General features: G+C 38.9%; 1 protein-coding gene across 2 annotated transcripts in view; it reads left to right on the top strand.

The window, feature by feature from the left end:
- PTPRK (protein tyrosine phosphatase receptor type K) overlaps window positions 1-22260 on the top strand; it is a gene marked incomplete at its 3' end in the record, with an annotated part of 414479 nt that overhangs the window by 295009 nt on the left and 97210 nt on the right. The window lies entirely within an intron of this gene.

Genomic DNA, 22260 nt, shown 5'->3' with positions numbered 1-22260 from the left:
GCATGTTATTTGGATTGGATTCTAGTACAGATTGTCATGACTTGTGGCCAGAAGAACAAAAATGAATAAGTAGGTTGTAAGTTTATACTCGTTTTGTAACTGATTTTTTTTTAATAGAACTAAAAAGTATTCAATCACTGTGAGCTTTACATAATAAAATTTGCCAACGGGGATAAGTTACATATACAAAACACTTACAGAAGCAACAAATTGTATTTTTTGAAGGTTCTTTTGTTTTATGCCTTACGTTTAACATTTGCATCAAACAAAAAGAATGAAAAGAATCCATGGGAAATGAAATACTTTTCATAGGAAGTTAATTCAATTTTACCATTTCCACAGATGGAGGAGATAGGGTATACAACCAAGAGCAAGGGTTGATCCTAAATCTTCACCTTTCTTGATATTTGGTATGTAGAACTATCAAAAGCTAAGATTTATTTCAATATTTTCATTTCAGCATTGCATGATTTTTATTTAGACGATTAGGTTTGTAGCCTAATTTATTTCTGTTTGGCATCAGAGTGCCATTTATTAAGCAATTTGGGCAGCTTCAACACTAGCTTACAAGATCACACTTAATGCGTCCACACAGAAAGTAGTATATTTATACACGGTGTTTCTGCTGTGTTTGTTGGGGTCACAGCAGTGGTTCTCTTCAGGGTGCCAGAAGATGCATGTTAGGGGAAAGGGAAGCAAAAATGGTGTTGAAAGGGGTAAGGAAACAAGTCTGGGAACTTGTATCTCTGATACAAAGGTAGAGTGGGAAATCGTAACGTTGGTAGGCACTACCAGATGAACACTGCAGCACAGGTTACATACATTTGTGCAGTATGTAAGCCTGCTTACGGTCCTTCTGAGACTTGCGAGGGCCTGGGTGGTGTGTAGGACTCAAGCTACATGGGCTCACTGTCTGCGCTGGCAGTGGCATGGGTTCCACAGCCATAGTCCTGTCCGTCGCGATGGGTGCTTGAATCGCAAGACCAGGAGTGTAAAGAAACCTTCCTAATCGTTAAAATGTTTACCTCTTTCATAAGTTTTCCTGTAGTAAAAATGTCACATGCATTATTCTTGTTATGCAAAATAGCAGCAAATGGCAAAAGGTCAACGGTAGCTGTCAGGATTATCAGCGAGTAATTGTAGCAGCTTCATGGCATATCAAACGTGAAGGCTTTTATTTAATCATTGTTCACGTGGAGTAGCTGGGAAGTAAATATCAAATACAAAACAAATGCTGTGCGAAAGGAATGTAAAAGCTTTATTTTTTTCACTTTGTGGGTTTGTTGCTCTTGCTTGTTCAATCACTTTGAGTCCCTCTATCACCACAGCAGATGTTTCATCTTTTCCATCTCTGATTATGTATTTTTAACAGTTTCGAAATCTCTGAATGTATGAGCTGGTTTTATCTTAATTTCTTTCTTTTATAACCTTCAAAAAATATTTTTTTCAATTTTTATTCTGACTAAATGGAAATGTACCATTTTAGCAAAAAGGCAGTCTACACTGCAGTGGTTTTATAACATGACATACTTCCAAACTGAAAGGCTGTCCTGAGCATACAGAATTAGGTCTTCCTGGAACAGTTTTGACAAATGCTGCTTGACTTACAAGGCAAGAGGCAAACAGGATTGTTGATAGTTCGCTATTTCTTACAGAAGTGTCATATGTGCAAAAATAAAATAATGCTGTGGACTTGATTCCATATGGTTGAGGGAAGGGAAAGAACTGTGTATTATGTACTACAAAGGCTCAAAGTATAGGGCAATATGAAATAAAAGGAAAAATTGAAGAAATTAATTTAAAACAAAATATGCTACGTGCATTCCAAAGCCCAGAAAAAATTAAAAGTATATACAACTTTTTCCCCCTTTTTTCTGTTATAAGAGTATCAAATATAAATATTTGGGTTGCTTTACTTATTTATTATCATAAGTGATAATAAACTGTTGAGGGCGGATGGTTCATTATGCAGTGGCAGTAGAACTAACCAATTAAAGCTTGGTTTAAGCAACTTGGATTGCTGTGTAATTCAGTGCTAAGTGTCAATCGCTTCCTACTGTTTTAGCATTGAGTCGGTCTGCTGAACCCACTTTCAGGGTTAGGAAGCACTTTGCTAATTTTCCAATTCCGTGTATCCTTAACTGGAGTATTTGTCTTCTGTGGATTGTAGTTTTACTTGTTTCATAATTCCACTAAATATTTTTTTTAAAAATAGATTAGGTGGAGATTCCTTGCAATAGAAAATAGCATTAAGCCTTCTCTTTGTTTGGGTTTATTGGACTGATATTCAGAGACAGAATTGGCTAGCAAAACATAACCAGTTTTAGAAATAGAATATTGGGGCTTTAAGAGTGATTTATTAATTCTGGCACTATTACAGGGAATTAATGAATTTTCTGTAATGATTATTTAGTAAGAATTGCTATGTCTATGCTGTGCATTGTTGCTACTACAAAACTTCTGTTCGTGTTTGTGAAAAACTTTAGATTTTTCTTATCAAAATATTCTTTCTACAAAGTATTATTTTGTTCTGTGTGTTTGGGGGCGGAAAAGAAGTCATTCTGATGTTTTCCTTATTTACTGAGTTACCCCATGTATAACATACCTGCAAAGGAAGCTAACTGCACAGTGTTTGTACACAAAACGGGGGGTTGATATTGCCAGGGACAAATAGAACAGTGGGTCAGAGGAGGCTTTTCAGGACATTTGTAACCATGACATGCGACACGTGTTAAACAGCTGAAAGATACAAATGGAAATATATATCTCACCTTCATATGGCAAGAAGTTGATTCTGAAATGGGATAATAACTGTTCAATACACTGATTATCTACTGATTATCTATAGAGGAATTATAAAAGCAGCTGTTTAAAGGCTAGTTGTTTATCAGTGTATCAAGAAATGAAGTTCAAAGGTGGGGGAGAAATAAAGTACAAAGAATAATTTAAAGTACTTGTATACTGTGTTATGAATTAGCCATCACCATAACTTACAGGATTTTCCTTGAGGTGTTTAGAAAGTCTGTAGTATGCTGTTATTGGAGTTTTTGTCTTGATTTACCCAGCTTTCAGCTCCTAGCGTAAAGTAGAAAACGGTACACTCATAGAATTTTTTGACTATGTTAATTCAAATCAGACTGTGAAATTTTCTCTGCTGGAGTCCTGTTTTATTTAAGGCTTAGTTAATTCAGCATCTAATGTCTTGACAAAAAAAAAAAAGTTAAACTAATGTAACAACTTGTTTATTGATTTATAGTATTCAATTGCAAGACTAAAGGAAAATGGATGAGGAAGCAACTCACTCCTTCACGCAGCGTAGGCCTAAGACTGGACCTGAGATGTGTCCTCTGTTAGGACGTCTCATTTTGATGTGGAAGGGAGGTAGACAGAGGGGCATGGGAGACTGGCATCTCAGTCGTAATTTAGGGTGGCGTTACGTCCTGTCGGGTTTTGTCCATACAAGACATGAGCTCTTCAGGGATGCCCCATTCAGGTCGAAACCTGGGAAACACAGAGAAGGTAGGAGAGGTCCTGCCACTGGTGGAGAGAAGGTAGAGAGTGTGAAGTACATTAATTCTGATTTTTAAAATGCTTTTCTGATTGTTTTAAAGACTACAAACACATGTTGTGACGTTGTTATGTTTACAGTGAGCGCTTCAGTTCTGTTTCTCTTGTCTGCAAGTAATAAAATGCAAAATACCTTCGATTTTTCCCTTGGTGTGGGACGCAAGTATCTGGAATTGCTGTGTCTGTATTTGGAGTTGCTGATGATATTGTTATATCAAATCAAGAGCAGGGAAATATTTTTCAGCTGTGATAGGAGAATTCAACACATCTGAGCCTTTAAGATGGAACATTTTTGGAGTACAGGGATTAAGGGAGCCGGGTGGGGAAGAGGAGTGTTTAAGGAGAAAGTGAAGAGACAGCGGGGGCATGGAGTCTGCTGGAGACCCCAGCGAGCTGTCGGGCATGTCCAGAAAGACCCTGAGCAGTTCTTGTTCTGTGATGGACAAAGACTCTGGTAAAATGGTTTTCTGAATTAAGGCTTTTTTGTTTTTATCCAGATGACGTATAAATGCTTGCCCTGCTCTAATTACTTACTGCGTAAATTTTTCTGCAGAGCTAATTTATGAAAGAATTTAGTTGCTTCTTATGGGACACTGGTTCAGGCCAACAACATTTGGTAGATATAATTACTTTACAGGTGTTAACTGCCCTTTATCATGAAACTAGGTGTCTCTGAACACTAGTGGTACTCTGCAAAGTGACTTGTGGTTATAAACTTACAAGGTTAACGGCTCTCCTTTTGCCTGTGCTATGCTTTCAGGCTCAACCTAAGTCTGAAAAGACACAGGGTTCATTCTTACACCTAAATCCATGCCTGGACAGGAGTATCTCAGAAGGATGGGGGAAAAGGAAACAACTAGGTATCTCCTTTCATATAAACCCACAGAAGTAGCACTTAAATTTCTAATGCGTTTTTGTCTTTTAAACACTCTTATGTTGATAATGCTGGAAGACAGTATTTTGGAAAGGAAAAAATCTGATACAGAGTGGCAAAAGGAGAAGACTGGCTGAACCCATCTGCTTTTATTTTAGTTGTATTGATGCTTGTTCAGATATTTGAGTTCTTTGGTTTTGAAAACAGTAAAGAAAAACAAGCAAAACTGCCAGTGCAATCCCAGTGGTGTGTTTTCCTGACCAGAAGCTGCAGGAGCATTTTAAATGGGCAAGAGGATTAGGTTTCAGAGGGGTGTCTTTACGTTTGGCCTCTGACTCTAATTCAAGTTGTCCTTGGGGAAACTTTAGTGACTTTCAGTGAGATGATAGTCTTTAAGAAAAAATTGTATGATTGGTTTTTGCAGTCAAGCATGACTTCTTTTTTTGTGTTGTTTAAATAGGGAGACAGCATAACCCCCTCTCCTGCTGCGTTTTTTTGACTTTGTTTTATTTTTCTCTGTGTTGATAATATGACATAATAGTCATATTTTAATTCAGGCAACTGTGTGTGTACATTGTCTTCATTTGGGGTGATGAGTAAAGTCAATTAGTAAAGGTGTTTGCAGTTAAGGTTTACCGCCTTTCACTTTAGCCTGTTGTGTTTACCTTTAATCTTTTGCATCTTTTGTTTGCAAAATTTTGAGCTGTGAAGTGAGAATCTGCAAAGGTGAGATAGCTCACTATGTAAGTTTATGGCATTATGCTTGTTAGAATTTTGTACTTGCTTTGAGATATAAATTTTGGATTTAAGTTTTGCTTTTCCCCCTCCTCTGATATTTTAAAGTAGAGATAGTATAGATAATATGGCTTACTGTCTACACACAAATGTAAATAAATGCATGTATTTGGAAGAAGTAGTACAGAAACCCAAAAAGAATTTTGGGGGATGTAGGTGAGCAGTCAGCAATAGTTTTTGTTGTAGTGCTATGAGAAAAAAGAGGGTCACAGCTAGGAGGAAAGATGGGATTTTGTGGGTATGACCAATATTGATATACTGCGTGCATATCTGGTGTCTGTGCTTTCAACACACAGATGAAGATTTGGGAGGAATGGAGGAAAGTACTGCAAAAAGCGTCATGGCTTAGGATGTAGTCTTACAGTAGGTGACTTAAAAATCTCAATCACTTAAGTCTATCGGAGAGAAGGTGAGAGGTGAAGATACAGTATGTATGTAGGGAAAAAATAATATGGGGTACAAAAGGCCTCTTTCCTCTAGAGGGTGAAAAATGTAAGAACCCAAAATGGCTGCATGCTGAGGTCAGGCTCATTCAAATTAGAAGTAAGGCACACTTATTTATCTTTAACAGTGAAGCTATTAATCATTGGAACAAATTACTGAGAAAAGTGGTGGGAACAGACAATTGCCATAAATTATAACTCCTTGAGGTATTGCCCCTGGATTCAGTTACTGGTTTCACCAGAGGCGTATTATGGAATCCAAATACATTATCTGAAGGAAATTAAACTCAAGAAGTAGCACAAGCCACATAATGCTAGGATATTATCAGCTGAGCGGTACCAAAGCATAGTCATAATTGTAATCGTAGCTGCAGCTCCGTCATTTGTTTTTACTTCATAACAGTGGCATTAAAATGATTTCTCATCCTCTTGTCTTTTTTTCAAGGAATGTTAAGGAAATTGAAGTTGTTGGATTTTCGTATTCAGATGGAGAAGAGGGTAACACAAATTTTACAACTTCACTTACCTTTGCAAGGAGTTAGTATCATTTTGTTGTCAATATAATCTGGTATCTTTTGGCTTTATTACATGTCCTTCTCAAATGCTGATTGCTATAATTGGGCTTCTCAACCACTGTGTTGAGAAACAGCAGGATGCATAAAACACTTTCAAACGACTTTTGTGGGCTATTTAATTTAAATTAATTTCTTACAAGCCTATGGATAGCTTCCTCTTCTGATATTTTATATTTAGGTAAATTTGAATTGTTGTAGGATCTATTAATCATGATAAAAATAATTAAAAGCAACTTGGAGTATTTTGGATCCTTTCTAAGATAGATAGCAGTTTTCCTAGCACGCTACTCAGTCATGGCCTGATCAAGATAGCTAGGCAAGAATGAGAGCTCAGAGCCAGCAACAACAAAGAAACCAGCCAGACATTTCAAATTTCCTTGAGGACTTTTGTGTCTAGAAAAAAATAGCTGAATTTAAATGGAGAGTAGCTTAAAAAAAAACCACGAAACTCTTCAGCAAATGAAGGAAACTTCATTTTGTACACTGCTTTAATTAGGCAGTAGCATTTGTGTCCAAAAGAAGAAAAGCAGTCTGTTGTCCCTTTGGGACGAATGCCTATTGGACGTGTTTCTTGAGGGACACATTCCTCAGGAGCCAAACTGCAAGCAGAGGATGGTTTACATTCTTTGCTTAGAAATTTCTATAGCTGTGGTAACTTTTTCTCTGAAACCATTCAGTAGTTATGCTTGAAATACAACCTGTGCTCCTTCTTTTCAGAGAATATGCTTCTTTTTCTGCAGACTATGTGTCTCTTAGATAAGCCAGTCTTGCATCCCTAACAGAAATATCTGATGATAGACGTCATTATTAAATAAACCAGCTCACCCTCTCATTAACTGCTTGATTTAAATGCTTAGCTGTGAAAAACATATATTCTATCAGCTTCTTCAATCGCTATATAAAGCCTTCGCTCAAAACCAGTTAATACAGTTCACTCATTTTGTTGTAACGCTGAAAAGAGCACTGCACTACCATGGTGCTATAGCAGTTAGAATAGAAACTGAAAGCATAAATTTCATTAATCATACTGATGATTACAATGGCAGTACAGATGAGAAAAGCATAAGGATATCAGTCAGTTTCTTCCAAGACTCTGATATGCATGATACTTGAAAAATCCTGGCAGTCAGGTGAAGTCCCCTGGAGACTGGAAAAAGAGAAGCATTGCACCCATTTTTAAAAACGTTAGCGAGGAGGACTCTGGGAACTACCGACCTGTCAGCCTCACCTCTATGCCTGGGAAGATCATGGAACAGATCCTCCTAGAAGCTCTGCTAAGGCACATGGAGGACAGGGAAGTGACTCAAGACAGCCAGCATCACTTCACCAAAAGCAAGTCCTGCCTGACCAACCTACTGGCCTTCTATGATGGAGTGAGCACATCAGTGGACAAGGGAAGAGCTATGGGTGTCGTCTATCTGGACTTCTGGAAGGCCTTTGACACGGTCCCCCACAACATCCTTCTCTCTAAATAGGAGAGATATAGATTTGATGGGTGGACTGTTCAGTGGATGAGGAATCAATTGGATGGTCCAGAGGGCAGTGATCAACAGCTCAATGTCCAGATAGAGATTGGTGAGGAGTGATGTCCCTCAGGGGTCTGTGTTGGAACCAGTACTGTTTGATATCTTCATCAGTGACGTAGACAGTGGGATGGAGTGCACCCTCAGCAAGTTTGCAGATGACACGAAGCTGAGTGGTGCAGCTGATACGCATAAGGGATGGGATGCCATCCAGGGGACCTGGACAGGCTAGAGAACTGGGTCCATGTTTACCTCATGAGGTTCAACAAGGCCAAGTGCAGGGCACTTGGGTTGGGGCAACTCCTGGTATCAGTAGAGGCTGAGCGATGAAGGGATTGAGAGCAGCCCTGCAGAGAAGGACTTGGGGGTAATGGTGGATGAAAAGCTGGACATGAGCCAGCAATGTGCGCTTGTAGCCCAGAAAACCCAACCATATCCTGGGCTGCATCCAAAGAAACGTGGCCAGCAGGTCAAGGGAGGTGATTCTGCCTCTCTACTCCACTCTGCTGAGACCCCACCTGGAGTAGTGTGTCCAGCTCTGGAGCCCTCAGCAGAGGAAAGACCTGGACCTGTTGGAGCGGGTCCAGAGGAGGGCCACAAAAATGGTCAGAGGGATGGAACACGTCTCCTGTGAGGACAGGCTGAGAGAGTTGGGGTGGTTCAGCCTGGAGAAGAGAAGGCTTCGGGAAGACCTTCTTGCAGCCTTCCAGTACTTCAAGGGGGCCTATAAGAAAATTGGGGGCAGACTTTTTATCAGGGCCTGTTGCAATAGGACAAAGGGTAATGGTTTTAAACTGAAAGAGGGCAGATTTGAACTAGATCTAAGGAGGACATTTTTCACAATGAGAGTGGTGAAACGCTGACACGGGTTGCCGAGAGAGGTAGTGGATGCTCCATCCCTGGAAACATTCAGGTTGGACAGGACTCTGAGCAACCTGGTCTAGTTGAAGATGGCCCCCCTCATTGCAGGGGTGTTGGACTAGATGACCTTTAAAGGTTAAAACCCAAACTATTGCATGATTCTATTATCTTCTATGATTTTTGTCTAGATGCCAAAACATTGACTTCTGTGCCCAGTGCGTTCAGATTTAAACTGTTGGCCTTCCCCATCTCTCTCTAATTTCATTAAGAAGCAAAGGCAATGTACTTGGATGCATCACTGCACGCTTGTGATGGTTGGGTTCTGGTTTTGGCTTCTATTATAAAGTCCAGTAGAAGTAAAAGCCAAGCCAATCCCTCAAAACAAAACACCCAGCAACAAATTTTTAGTAGATATCTATAGCAACCTAAAAGTTCTTAAACAGGACAGCCCCAATCCACTTTTAGCAAGATGCCTCTTGCTAAACATCTCTAAATAATGGTGGAAAATACACAGAGTAGAGAACAGTAGATCAGTCGATTCTGTTCTCTAGCATCATGTGGTTTGCAAAGAGGAGAGCTGAATTTTTCTGTTCAACATTTTTTTTTCCACATTTAACTTAAATACTGAAGTTAAAAATAATATTTTTGTAGGAAGCAATGCTTCTGATATTCTGCAAACTGCAAAGTTATACATGAAGCAAGGTGAAATTTAAGTGAAGTGCTTGCAGTCTTGCTATCTAACAGAGGTCAGTGCCAGATGCTGTGAATCCAAGATTCAACAATTTCTGAGGATTTTTAGGCAATTGCAGAATTCTCTGCTTCTCTGTCTTGTTCCAAACACAAAGAATTAGAAATCAGCTCAAGCCTTGAAGTTGCATTTATATTTCCTATGTATCTTCCATGCCTGCTGTCCTGAGAGGATGTAGAATCTCTCTCCTTGGAGATACTCAGAAATAGCCTGGATGAGTTCCTGAGCAACCTGATATAATTGCTTTGAGCAGGAGGTTGGGTTACGTGACGGGCAGAGGTCCCTTCCAAGCTGAATTGTTCTATGATGCCGTGATTCAATCTGTCTTCCAGGTATGCAAGTTAAAAGCAACAAGGGAAGGGCTGCTGGGCAAGGCAAGCATGTGCTTGTTTTTTTTTCCTGTCGTTGTTACACCTCAAATTAATAATAACATTATGATTTTGCTTACATGTTAAAGTAGCAGGTGAACTTAGGAAGGCAAGAGCTGCCATAACATTAAAGTTCAAATTAAGGAGAAAGGGATAGGATTGTTACAGAGAACATGGACAGTGGGAGATTAAGACTGGCATCACTACTTGGTATGAATGGGTATGAGTATGAATGACCACAAAAGGGAATACAGAAGCTGTCAAGAATCAGGTATATATGGAATGTAAATAAAAAAATAATTTCATTACGTCGTGGTTTAATCCCAGCCGGCAACTCAGCCCCACGCAGCCGCTCGCTCACTCCCCCACGGTGGGACGGGGGAGAGAATTGGAAGAGTAAAAGTGAGGAAACTCATGGTTTGAGATAAAGACAGTTTAACAGGTAAAGCAAAAGCCGCACACAAGCAAAGCAGAACAAGGGATTCATTCACCACTCCCCATGGGCAGGCAGGTGTTCCGCCATCCTCAGGGAAGCAGGGCTGCATCACGCGTAATGGTTACTTGGGAAGACGGACGCCATCACTCCCAACGTTTCCCTCACCCCTTCCTCCTTCTTCACCCCAGCTTTATATACTGATCATGACGTTATATGGTATGGAATATCTCTGTGGCCAGCCTGGGTCAGCTGTCCCGGCTGTGTCCCCTCCCAGCTCCCCGTGCACCCCCAGCCTGCTCGCTGCAGGCCAGTGCGAGAAGCTGGACTGTCCTTGACTCCTCAGCAACAACTCAAAAATATCAGCACGTTATCAACATTATTTTCGTCCCCAATCCAAGACACAGCTTTATACCAGCTATCGGGAAGAAAACTAACTCTATCCCAGTTGAAACCAGGACACATTACCAGTCGTAACAGTCTTCAAACCAACTCTGATGAATTTTATGTTTCTAGACATTATACAGAAGATTTTTATTCATTCAGATTATCATGGTTGTTGATAAAGGTTATGAGCTAGTGGGTTGATTGTGGTAACAAGAGGGGATGGTAGTAGATTGCATGTGTGCTCATTGTGCCAGTCACCAAAAGGTTAACAGTTAGATGAGGTGTTGAAAAAAAAATTACACAAGAGAAGCTAGCTCTAAAGTTGCCTAACAGACACTCAGGAGACTTTTAAAGCCTTTCAGTAATAAGTTGGGAGGAAGATATTGTTGTTCTTTTTATTCTTAAGCATTTATTACATTCAGCAATAAATCTGGTTTAAGTGACATAATGCTGGTGTCCAGCAATTAGCCTGCACTTCCAAATTAATACTGCTTTCGCCTGTGTGGCCTTGATTTGATTAATTGGCTGCCTTTCCTTTTTGTATTCTGTTGTGATTGTATGATGACAGTGATTCAGCATGTACAACATAGGCATAAAAAAAATAATTTAATGCTCCACTTACGCAGCAGGCATGATTGACACTCTCTTGGGTGACTGTTGCAGTAGTGCTCGCCGGAGTAGCACGTCAGCAGTTGCTTTGCAGTAATGGTGAAGCCAAGACAACTGTGCTAGTACAGCATCTTTTTGAAAGTCAAAACGTGGCAAAATTATTGAATATGATTGGCAGCTTGAACTAGACACATCTCTAGATGGGTATCTTGAATACGAAAACACATAGTAAGGAGTGGTGACTTCTGCAAGTGAAGAACTAATCCTTTACATTTGCATATGAATGAAAACTAGGTTTGCTGGTTTTGCACCGTCTGTTCTGTATAAGGCAAGATCAATTGCCCATTAGTTAATCACAATTTAGAAAAAAACACCTCATTTTAAAAGGAGAATAAGTTACTATTGACAGCATCCAAATTTTTCTTTTGCTGCTTCCAGTAAGCTGCTGGGTTTGCCAGCTTTTTCTGTTACCACTCATCCAGCTTTACTGTGGACTTAAAATATTCTGGGATCATTTTTCAGGAGCATTTTTGTGTCTTGGGATCATGAAATAAACCAGAAGTGTTCAGAGGAAGTTTGCAAAGAGAAAATTATTTCTAAAATAAATTACCCTGTTTCACTGTAGGGTGAGTTATTTTATGTTTACTAAGTTTCTGCTTGGACAGGAAACAATAGCTCTGTGAAACACTAGCTGGCTGAACGTAAAGCAGCAGGGCAATTTCTTTATAGTATTCTACGCAGCTAAATGTTAAATAGAAATATATTATTTAATTTCACAGCCCGTTTTAGAAAGCACTTCCCCAGCTTGCCGGTGCCTCCGTTTGCAAGCGAGGCATTTTTGCTTTTGCAGTCTTTGTCACAAGGACCCTGTTCCGCAGTGGAGAAGAGATGCTCCGGAGCTCACTTCTGCAGGGCTCTGCTCCTTTTGAGTACTGGCAGCTCCAGGAGCAAAAGGTCTGCAGGGTTAGGTCCCAGTTCCCAAAATGGCCTTGCGAACATTTGCAGCCAAGTGGTGGTAGGAAAGAGCATTGATACAACGTGAATTCTGCCCAGGCAGCACAAGTCGACATAAAAAGCAAATATGCCTTCTTATCCTTTCTGAAAACATTTTAAAGAACTTTTCAGGGGAAAAAAACCAAACCAACCAAAACCAAAAAACCCCAACTCCTCTGAAAACTAACAATGTCGGACTGTATTTTATAATGAATATTTCACGTCTTTTCCATTAGCAAATTGTAAACAGTGCTTTGCCCGTTTACTCAAGAATACATGGTTTTTTTCTCATAGTTACCTAAAGGGATAATTCAATAGAAGTCGAGTTGCTTAAAATGCACAGGAAGTTTTTTGTTGTATAAAATATTTGCAAAGAACTAGCAGCTTAAGGTGTTCTGGAGGCATAAGGAAAAAGGATTCCTTGCATAGGGACAGATACTACATTTTGATAGTTACTTGGCATTGGTCATTGAAGAATAGATTGGGAAGTTTTGGAGCTGTGTTTAGTCAGGTTTTTGCAGGTGGCTGAGTGATTTAAGTAACAAAGTTTCATTGAAATTCAAAGGTGGTAAAAATCCATGGTGATCAGGTATCTAACTTAAAAAAGAATTTGCCTGTTTGCCACCTTAACAGCTTTTTTATAAATCTAAGTACCTTTGAAAACTATTTCTGATTTTCTATAAGATTTTGATGTCAAATGAACTCTTTTTTCCCACCTGTGTTAATTTTTCCTGCATTTATGAGGAAAACAAGCTTTCCTGTATTTTCAACTTGTGTACTTAACTTTATGTGAACCAATGAAGAAAATGAAGCCAATTTAATAAATACATTTCCAAGCGGTCAAGGAAAATTTTTCTGTCCAATAGAAGCCCCAAATTTGGACATTTGGTGTAAAAAAACAAACAAACAAAAAAAAAACCCCACAGACAAAAACCCCAGAATTGTTTAATTGGCAGGACAAGAGACAGACAACAGATGCATTATATGACACAGTATCATTTCTGTGTTTAAGCCACTTCATGAAGTTTTGTTTCGCCAAGGCTTATCATATGTGTTCTACGACATGTATATCACTGTACGAGAGATACAGAGTATGGTATAGATATTGGCATATATTGATTTTGTGAAAGGGGCGGGGGCAGAGCGAAGTGCAACGTACAGTTATCACTCGGTTTTAGCACACAGACGCTGCGTTGGAAGGGCAGGTCTGTGGCCTGCCAGCCAGATGGGAATTCCAGGCTTTGCTGGTCGCAGCCGGTGGGCTGGAGGGTGGGTGGTTTCAGCCGTGGCCCCAGGGGCTACAGGAGCCGGACAGGGTGAAATCGGAACGGGGGCAAATCGGATTAAGAGCGTTTCGGTAGGTGTGCAGAGAGAGAGGATGTATTTTGATGGATGTTTTATATCTGCATGTGAGGAAATGCATGTGTATGCACACACGTGCGCAAGTATCTCTGTGTATGTGCGTGTAGACGCACGCATGTATGTAAAATTTTTAAGTGAGTACCATGATTGCTGCTTGCAGTTTTCAATTCTTAGTCATCGGAAGTGGAAACGTAGCACTAGCTGTATTCACAGTCTGAGTCTGTCTTCTGTAGTAAATAAATAAATATTTATTTATTATAGACTGCGTTCCACATCCGGTCACTTCATTTCGTATGGTGATACCTATGCTGCTTGACTTGGAGGAACAAAATTTTTATGTACAGGGGAAAGGAACTGAAGCTTTAATGGTATCCATAGAAAACTCTTTGTTTTGCTTGTTTACACAACTCCAACTTAGATATTTTGCATAATACTCATAACATCCTAAGCTCCCAAATATACTATCTGTAAACAAAACCGTAAAAAGATGTTTATGAATGTGCACTGGAGAGAAATGAAAAATGTATCATATAAGCAAACTGGTGATTTATATTCAAATAAATGTTTGTGAATGCTTTCTACATAGTGTTGACTGGTTAGTTTCACTGTTAAGGTGGGTAAAGACGGTATACCTGTGTGTGTAAATTCGAACTGTATATTCTCTTTTAATATATTCTTTATAATATAATTGTGTCCGGTTTAGATGATGAGTCTTCCATTCTGATTTAATATAACTATGCCACTAATATGTAAGTTGAAGGTTCATTTTTTCCCCCGTCACTATTAATTTTGTAATTGACTTTACACAATTAATCTTCACTATTGCAGTCCTGGACAGATTTCCTAGGAATTTTGCAGTGTCAGGCTTTGCCTGTGTTTACTCTTGCAGTCTGATCCCTCTTGGCATGCTGATTCATGCTTTACACCACCAGATAGGTTTTGTTCATCTGGAGGAATGAACTTAAAGAGGTCATGCCAGCGTTTCCTCTCTCCTTCTAGACTATATATCTCCTTTTAATTTAAACTCAGAGGAAAATAAAAGGAACAAAAAGTGGATTTCTGCAGCTAAGCTAAAGTGGGAAGATCAATGGAATTTATTATCAAGGGATGTCTAATCTCTAAAGCTAATACAAGACTTCACAGCTATCGATTACATGCTAAGGATGCACAAACTGTTAATCATGCATGGAGGCAATAGAATAAACATACTATCAAGAGAGAATGGGCAAATAATTGTCAGTAGTGCAGTTATACTTCATCTCTTTACCACTGAAGCAGGGACAGCTATATTTTGCATCAAGAAAGATACACCCTAAAAATCTATTGAATATCCCCTCATTGCTACTGAAACTACTATAGTACAGCTGATTATTTATGTAATAATTCAGATGTTTTCTTCAGCTCCCTGAGGTATGTGGTCAATAAGAAATTTGTAAGCTGGCTTAATAAGTCAGCCACTAGATGAAGTGAAGAGAAAAAGCTCATAGATTTTCATGCAATTGCATTATAACCTTTGTTTGTAACAAAATAAATCTGTAGTGCCAGTACAGTATAGATGTCATTGTTTCATTTATTATTCTGGATTCATATTTCACGTGACAAATAGGTGGACGCACTAATGTAAACAAAGTGGGTTCTGTTTGTGTTTGCACCCGTATTCGTTTTGTATCCCGTATTTGTTACACCTCTGAAAAAGGAGATGCCCAGTGATGCTTTAGATCTTTATTGTGGGTTAATTAGCTGTTAATTTTTCATTTTCTGTCTGAACTGAAATTATGTCAAATTTTATGACTTTTCTACTTCATTTGAATTCTCTTTCTTTGGTGTTCACTATTTCTTAATGCTTCTAAGTTTAAAAAGATTGAAGGCCTCAGTTTTCAAATTTGGTTGCCTAGTCAGGCCTCTAAAACGCGGACATGGAAAACAATTTGAAAAAAAAAAAATTTAAAAAAATTAGTACCTCAGTTAGACTTCCCAACCGGTATTTACACATGGCAGGTGTCGTGGGTTTCGTATGTTCTGAGTATGAGGCATTGCAGATACTCCAACACTGAAATATCTGGAGTAGTAACTTATTTCAATAACTTATGAAAAGTCTATATTGATCCAGTTAGTAATACGATGTTGTGTGGGTTTGGCTTGGTATACACATAATTAGGTAGGAAGGAGTCCCTGCCTGAAACCAAGTAGTTCATGAACTACCATTAAGTAGTTAAAGGATTGAGGCCAGCGCTGTTAATTGATTTTTGCCTTTAACTGTAAGCTGGCCTTTAACTCTACTTAGAAATGGTCAAAAATCTACCAGAGTTAGAGGCTAGAAACTTCAATAGAATTGACAAGAATTATTCTGTCATAAAGACAGACTGGTTCAAGGAAATCAGACTGAAATGCATGACATTCTTGGGATGTCTGAACAAATTGGGTCTTCCTGTGTTATCATCATGTTGTTAAATAGCATATATTCTTATGTCAGCTTTGTTGGAAGTTCTCTTTTTCTCTAGAAGCTCCTAAAGAAACATGCTTTGCTTTTAAAGTTCTAAGGCTATTAAGTTTCTCCAGCACTAGAGCCATATTCAGACAGATTAAATTCTGCCAAGAGCTGTATCTAGTTTCAGATTGCACAGTTGTAGGTAGCCCCTCGCAAAGAGGTCAGTTAGGCATCCCTCATCAGACCTCAGCTGGTTCTCCTCAGTATACGTTCTCCACACAGGACCTGTGGTGAAATTTAGGGACTTGAGGTGTGGCTTATGTTCCTTAGGGAGTTAGTCTGAATGAAATTATTTTGGATTTGTAGATTAATAATCCTTGAAACACAGGGGTTTCATCATGGATATTCTAGGACATAGGGCTTCGTTCATAACTTCAGTAAAGGATGCTCCTTTGACAGGCAGCACATCACCCACAGAAATGCAGAAGTGATCATAGTCGATGCCCGTAATTCCTGCTCAGACTTTGATTGCCTGCTGAAATGTGTAACTCTAGTCCAGTCCTTTTCAATGAGCGATAATTTTGTATACAGCAGTCTTAACCAAGTTTATGATGTGAGGGAATTTAGTATCTATATAAAACCTTTCTACATGATTCATCGCTCACTAATAACAGCAGTAATAATTGAGAGTAATGGAACTGAAATGAACAAGTGAAGAACCTTTGTTTATTGTTTTCTTACTGCACATTTGACAGCTATTCTGGTTTGGGTTGTATTTCCTCCAGTGGCTTTCACTCATACCATTCTTCCATGCTCATATCAGGGGTCTTTTTAGAAGAATTCTTTACAGCAGCAGGACTGTAACTTCCCCCCCCCCCCCCCCCATTTTGGGAACATATTGTTTTCGTAGGACCTTGCATGAACTGAGGAAGCAGCAGGAGCCAGAGTGACATCTTAGAATAATCTTCTTTTATGTCCCACATGCCAAGCAGAGACCTATCCTGGAAAGGTCAGGAGAAGCCACAGGACAGAGGCTCCAGTTCTCATAAAGAAAAGTCTGGGGAATTCCAGTGGCTGTCAGACTGAGAAAATTAGAACAAAAATGAGGACTTTTTTTTTTCTATGCCATTTTTGTTTTAAAATGTAAGGGCAAGATAATTAAAGGAGCCCCTGTCAGAAACACGGTGCTTTAAATTACAGGGTTGCTATCTTAAGCCAAAGGTACTCTTCTTTTTTAACAATCGCAATACATTTACTTTTGTATGTCAGAGTTTTTATTTAATATAAGCCCCACATCTCTTCACAGTTCCCTCAAACTTCACGCAAATTTATGCATTGTATCAGCTTCCAAGTCCAGCTAGTTTTTGCCTTCTGTGTCACCAGTGAAGGTGACCTGGGTCACTCTAAAACTTGATATGAATTTCAGTCAGTGTGGTTAAATTAGAAATTTGAAGTCAGCTCCTCAGGGTAATGCCCAACCAGAAAGAGTTCAAGGGGGAGGAAAGATACGAAAGCCAACCCCAATTAAAGAATTGTATACACAGACACTATCTAGACGGTATATGGTGGTGTTGGAGAAGCAATGTCTTTATCTGAAATATTTGTGCTTCAAAATTGGTCTGATTGTTTTCCATTTCATGCAAACAAATGTGAGTTCTGTCTGCTGGTCAGAAAATGTAATTCCCTCTCTTCTGCCAGGTAAATGGAAATGAAACCGTGTCCTGCAATCAACATTTAGGATTTCGGAGGAAAGGCAGCAAAAGCAAAGGACTTGTCATGCTTTACTAGCTTTGTTTTATGGGATTTTTCTCACCACTTTGGGACATCTGTTTTTCTCTGATTGACAGCAGGGTAATAAGTTGTATCATTAAAAATAGGTTCTGAGGAAATGTATGCTCTCACCTTGCTGCTTCTGCAACTGTGAAGGCTTTTGTTTTCACTGCCATCTTTGTGTAAGTAAAAATAATCTCTACAAAGAGGCTCCAATATTGACCTGTCATATCATGTGTTGCTTATCAAGCACTAAAGAAAATTGAATTTCATTTTATCTGTTATCTGGAGCGTCTTATTAAATCATCCTGCAGTTGAGAGGTGGTATGGGGTCAACAGGTTCAGTCTCTTTTGCCATCTATCCCTGGATTATTAACCATTGGAGAATTACTAAAGCTGTTCTTTATTTTATCCATAAAGTTGGGTTAAATCTTCTTGATCCATGAATTGTTGCAAGTGAGTGCCACGTGCATGTAATTCTTTTACTTAATGCAGTTTCTGGAGAAGGAATGAGAACTTAGTAATCTATATAAGTGCAGAGATCTCTTTTATTACTCTGTTTTTTCTGTTCTTTTGATATTCTCCCAGTACCTCTGCTTTTAAATGGTTCAGTGAGAGTAAAAAGATCAGATGATGGATCTAAGTCAGCTTGGTGGTATTCGTTTGCCAAGAGGTAAAGGGAGGGTGATGAGGAGGAAGAGAACAGAGTTGGGTATTGCTGGGCATTGAGAGCAAAGGTATAACCAGATAAGCTGGCGGCAAGCAGAGGTGGGAATGGGGTGGAGGTCGTGGCAGCAGCCCGTGGGCAGGAAGGGTCTGGCAGAAGGGAGCCTGCCCTCAGCAGAGGGACTCAGGAGGATATAAAGGTCAACCCTGCCACCACCACCGAATCGTCCGTATGCCTTTTTGCCATATTTCTGTTGGAAGACACGACTCTGCCACTCGATGTTCATGTTTAAGACCTTGATACAGTTCCTGCAACGTTAGAAGCCCTAAGAACTTTCTGCTGTCACCACAAGGAACTGCCACCAGTGTTAAATACATTTTCTGCTGGAGAAAAAGGCTTGAAAAAATAAATTATTAATACCTTCTCCCCAAAATTTTAAGTTTAAATACAAGATTCAATGGAAAAAATATGCTGTTTCGCTCAAATTCAAAGTTCTCAATCCAGAAAGCTTTCAAAACAAGTAAGCCAAACTATGTTTTTCAAATAACTTGTCCTTATGCTCAGATACTCACTTAGTGTCTGGGCACTATTATGCTTTTTCAAACTTGTTCTAAGAAAATCTGAAAAAAACTCTTAAAAAAAGAACTAGAGTTGATGAGTGGAGTTAGCATTTCAGTGGACGCATTGGCAAAGAGAGTGTAAATGAGCTCTCTGAATTGCTGCTGCTAGTTGATGCTGTCTGGTGGCCAGAGCACTGGTGACCAGGGAGCTGGGTGCCATTCAGTTTTGTTATGGCCCTGGCAGTAAGTCACGTTGTAGCTTTGAACAAGATATTAACCTTTTTGTGTCTCGCAGAAAAGGATTAACACCACTTACCTGTCTCACAGGGGTAATTGGTAGATTAATGTTTGGAAAATATTAAGTGCTTTTTGCCTTTATTATTGAAACTCCAGCTTTTAGGTTAAGGATATTTTGAGCGTGCCGTATTTCTTCCCTATTTGACATAGGGTGCCGATTTGACATGAGTAATTCAACAAAGAAGTGAGGAGTCATGGGTTTGAATGTCCCTGTATTTTGGATAAAAGTTCCAGACGTTACTGAAAGAGGAAAGGTGGGAAAGCAACAACTGGGAAGACAAGATGTGAATTGATTTACTGGGATTAACAGTACTGAAAAAGTATCCAGAGGTCAGAAGAGAATGCATAAACTGAAATGAAATCCCAGTAGGATTAAGGAAATGTTTCAGTGACATGCAAACCCTAAAGTGTGATGAGGAAAGGGAAAAATGGCAGATGAACACTTCTTTTTGCCCCGATCAAGAGCAAAGTTATTCTTAATAAGATGCTGAGATTTTTGGGAAGTCTACTCAAAAATTCAATAGTGTTTTATCTGAGAAAAATAATTATTCGAAGATTGCTTTCTAGTGAGGTGTTACAGATGGAGGCTTTGTGGTGTGGTAGTTTAAAACAATTGGTCTTTACCTCTAGAGATCCCTGAGATGAATGTTGCCCAGAAGCAAGAGTAAAATTGTGTTTTTAAAGCATCATTTTAGGAGCAGCGGGACAGTTGGCAGAGTTTACCAAAGCTGTTGAGAGACTCTGCAGACTTTAATTACCATCTCAATATTGCAGAAGTTGTTTAATTTCTGCCAAAGAAGGGAATAGTTGTGAGAAAGCGAGATCACACTCTGTCTTTCATTCTTTCCTTTTTGACAGGTGAATAAAGGATGCTTTTGAGTGTCTCCTCTGATACTGTGACACATTTGTAAAATTTGCATAGAATTGTAAAATAATTCTTCTTTAAGATTAACAAAGCTTTTTTTTTTTTTTCCTTTTCTTTTGAAAATGCCTTACCACATAGTGTGAATGCAGTTCTGGTCTTGTGATGAAAGAAGCAAGAGGAAAATAGAGTGCATTTTCTGCTACTGATTAGTCGGCTTCAGACACTAATAGCTTCAACTTTCATGGCCAGACAACATGTATTATGTTGTGTTTATTTTAGAGGCTCCAATAAATTTTAAATTCAGGTTTGAATTCCATCTCTGGTGCGAGTGGTTGAAGGCACAACCTGGATTAGTAGAATAAAGAGGAAATTATTAAAATGAGAACAATCATTCCATTTTAGAAAGAAAAATCAGCCTATAATACAAAACTTCCTTGGTGAAGGATATGTTTACTCTTTTAGGCCTCAAACTCTAAATCAGAGTATTTATAACTAGATTTTTCACTGTCATTCATGTGAGAAAAAGGCTGATACTTTTTTTTTTTCTTGTTTAGCAGTTCTTTTCCTCTGACACCTGAGTGCATTCGGGTTTTTTCTAAGTGCTTCCAGTAGCCAAGGAAATACTGATTCTCTGAAGACTCTTACCAGCTCCTTCAGTAGATCTATTGTGTTGCTACTTTGTCTGTTTTGCTTTGTTTTAATGGCTGCCTCACATCTGTCTGTACTTGCTGAAGCACCAGCCATTGTTTACTCTATAAAACCCCTTTTTTCCCTCCTCCTCTTGAAGTCTTTTATCTCTCAAGGACCTTCTCAATACTGTCTTTCAGTTTCAGATCTCTGTTGTCACAATATACAATATGTTCAGAAAGCTACTGCCCAGGAAGTCTACTTATTCATTTGTATTTTTCGCCATATATATGATAAATTGCTATTTAAGGGCAAAGGGAACATGCTTGTTCAAAATCCAGAAAGGGAAGGGTAGATCACAGAAACAAACGGGCACAATTTTTAATCCTTAACACTCATCATGTTAACTAGGAATACCTTTATGTTATATTTAGAATTTGGTTGTTTTGATGTTTGAAACTAAATGTTTGCAGTTTGTCTGGCAAACTGCATGCTGAATAGATTACACTGATTCACATTTCCTTATTTCAGTATACCATCTGTGCTTTTGGCTGGTTGTTAGCCTGGTTGAGGCTGTCATTTCGTAAATGCAAGTTACAAAGAACTGTTATGCCCAGAAAGAGAAATCCTGTATTTCACTTCCTTGAATAATCTTGACTGTTTTGACCTTAGACCAGCAAGGACACGAGGCTGAAGCTGTACCCACAGCAGGCTTTATTTTCTCCAGTGAAGAAAGATGTATTAGCGGGGTGTAAAGATCCCCTTGGTATATTTCCAGTGAAAATCTAGTATATATAGTCATGGTCATGATTTTCATTGTGTAATCATTTTAATTAAGTTCAACGATAAAAGTTAGTCTTGCATGAAGAATGAATGCACTAGAGAGATAATGAAAGATTGATGACAGCTTGGGGAGCATCACGTTCTCTGCTGGTGGAAATGTATGTGTGGAGAGCAGCTGAGCTTAGGTAGCAGGTCAGAGATTACCTGCTCAGAGCAATGTCCAAGCAAAGTTTTGGGGATCTGAAAGAAGCAGGATACAATGGGAATATCCAAAAGCATTTTTGGTAATATTTCTGAGGGGTTTTGCTTGAATGAATAGCTTCATTACTAAAATAATAAACATTAATATCTGTATCGTTTTTGTAACTGCTAGCTTAGTAAGGTAATTAGTATAATTACTATACAGCATTGCTTGGTGACATGATAAATCATAGCATAGTGAATGTTGACTCTTTACCACTATGATGTATTATCTAATTTACACAGGTAATAAAAAAAGGTAGAGGGAAAAAAGAAGAGAAGCCAGCAGTGACAGCTGGATGGCCTTTTGGTCACTCTTCTTGCATCTGCTGCCTGTATTCTCAATTGCTTTGAATCACTGCACTGTTAATTAACAATTCTTTTTCTTTTTCTCACTGTTGCTAAGTCTTAATCACTGACTGAAACCTGCAAATAGATGCCAGAGTAGAATGATGTAAAAAGCCAGAGACTGGCAGGTTTTTTCC

Source organism: Phaethon aethereus (genome assembly GCF_964289735.1).
Source record: "Phaethon aethereus genome assembly, chromosome: 3".
NCBI classification, from domain to species: Eukaryota; Metazoa; Chordata; class Aves; order Phaethontiformes; family Phaethontidae; genus Phaethon; species Phaethon aethereus.
Note: the sequence above shows the minus strand (reverse complement) of the source record. Positions and strands in the feature narration are given on the sequence as shown.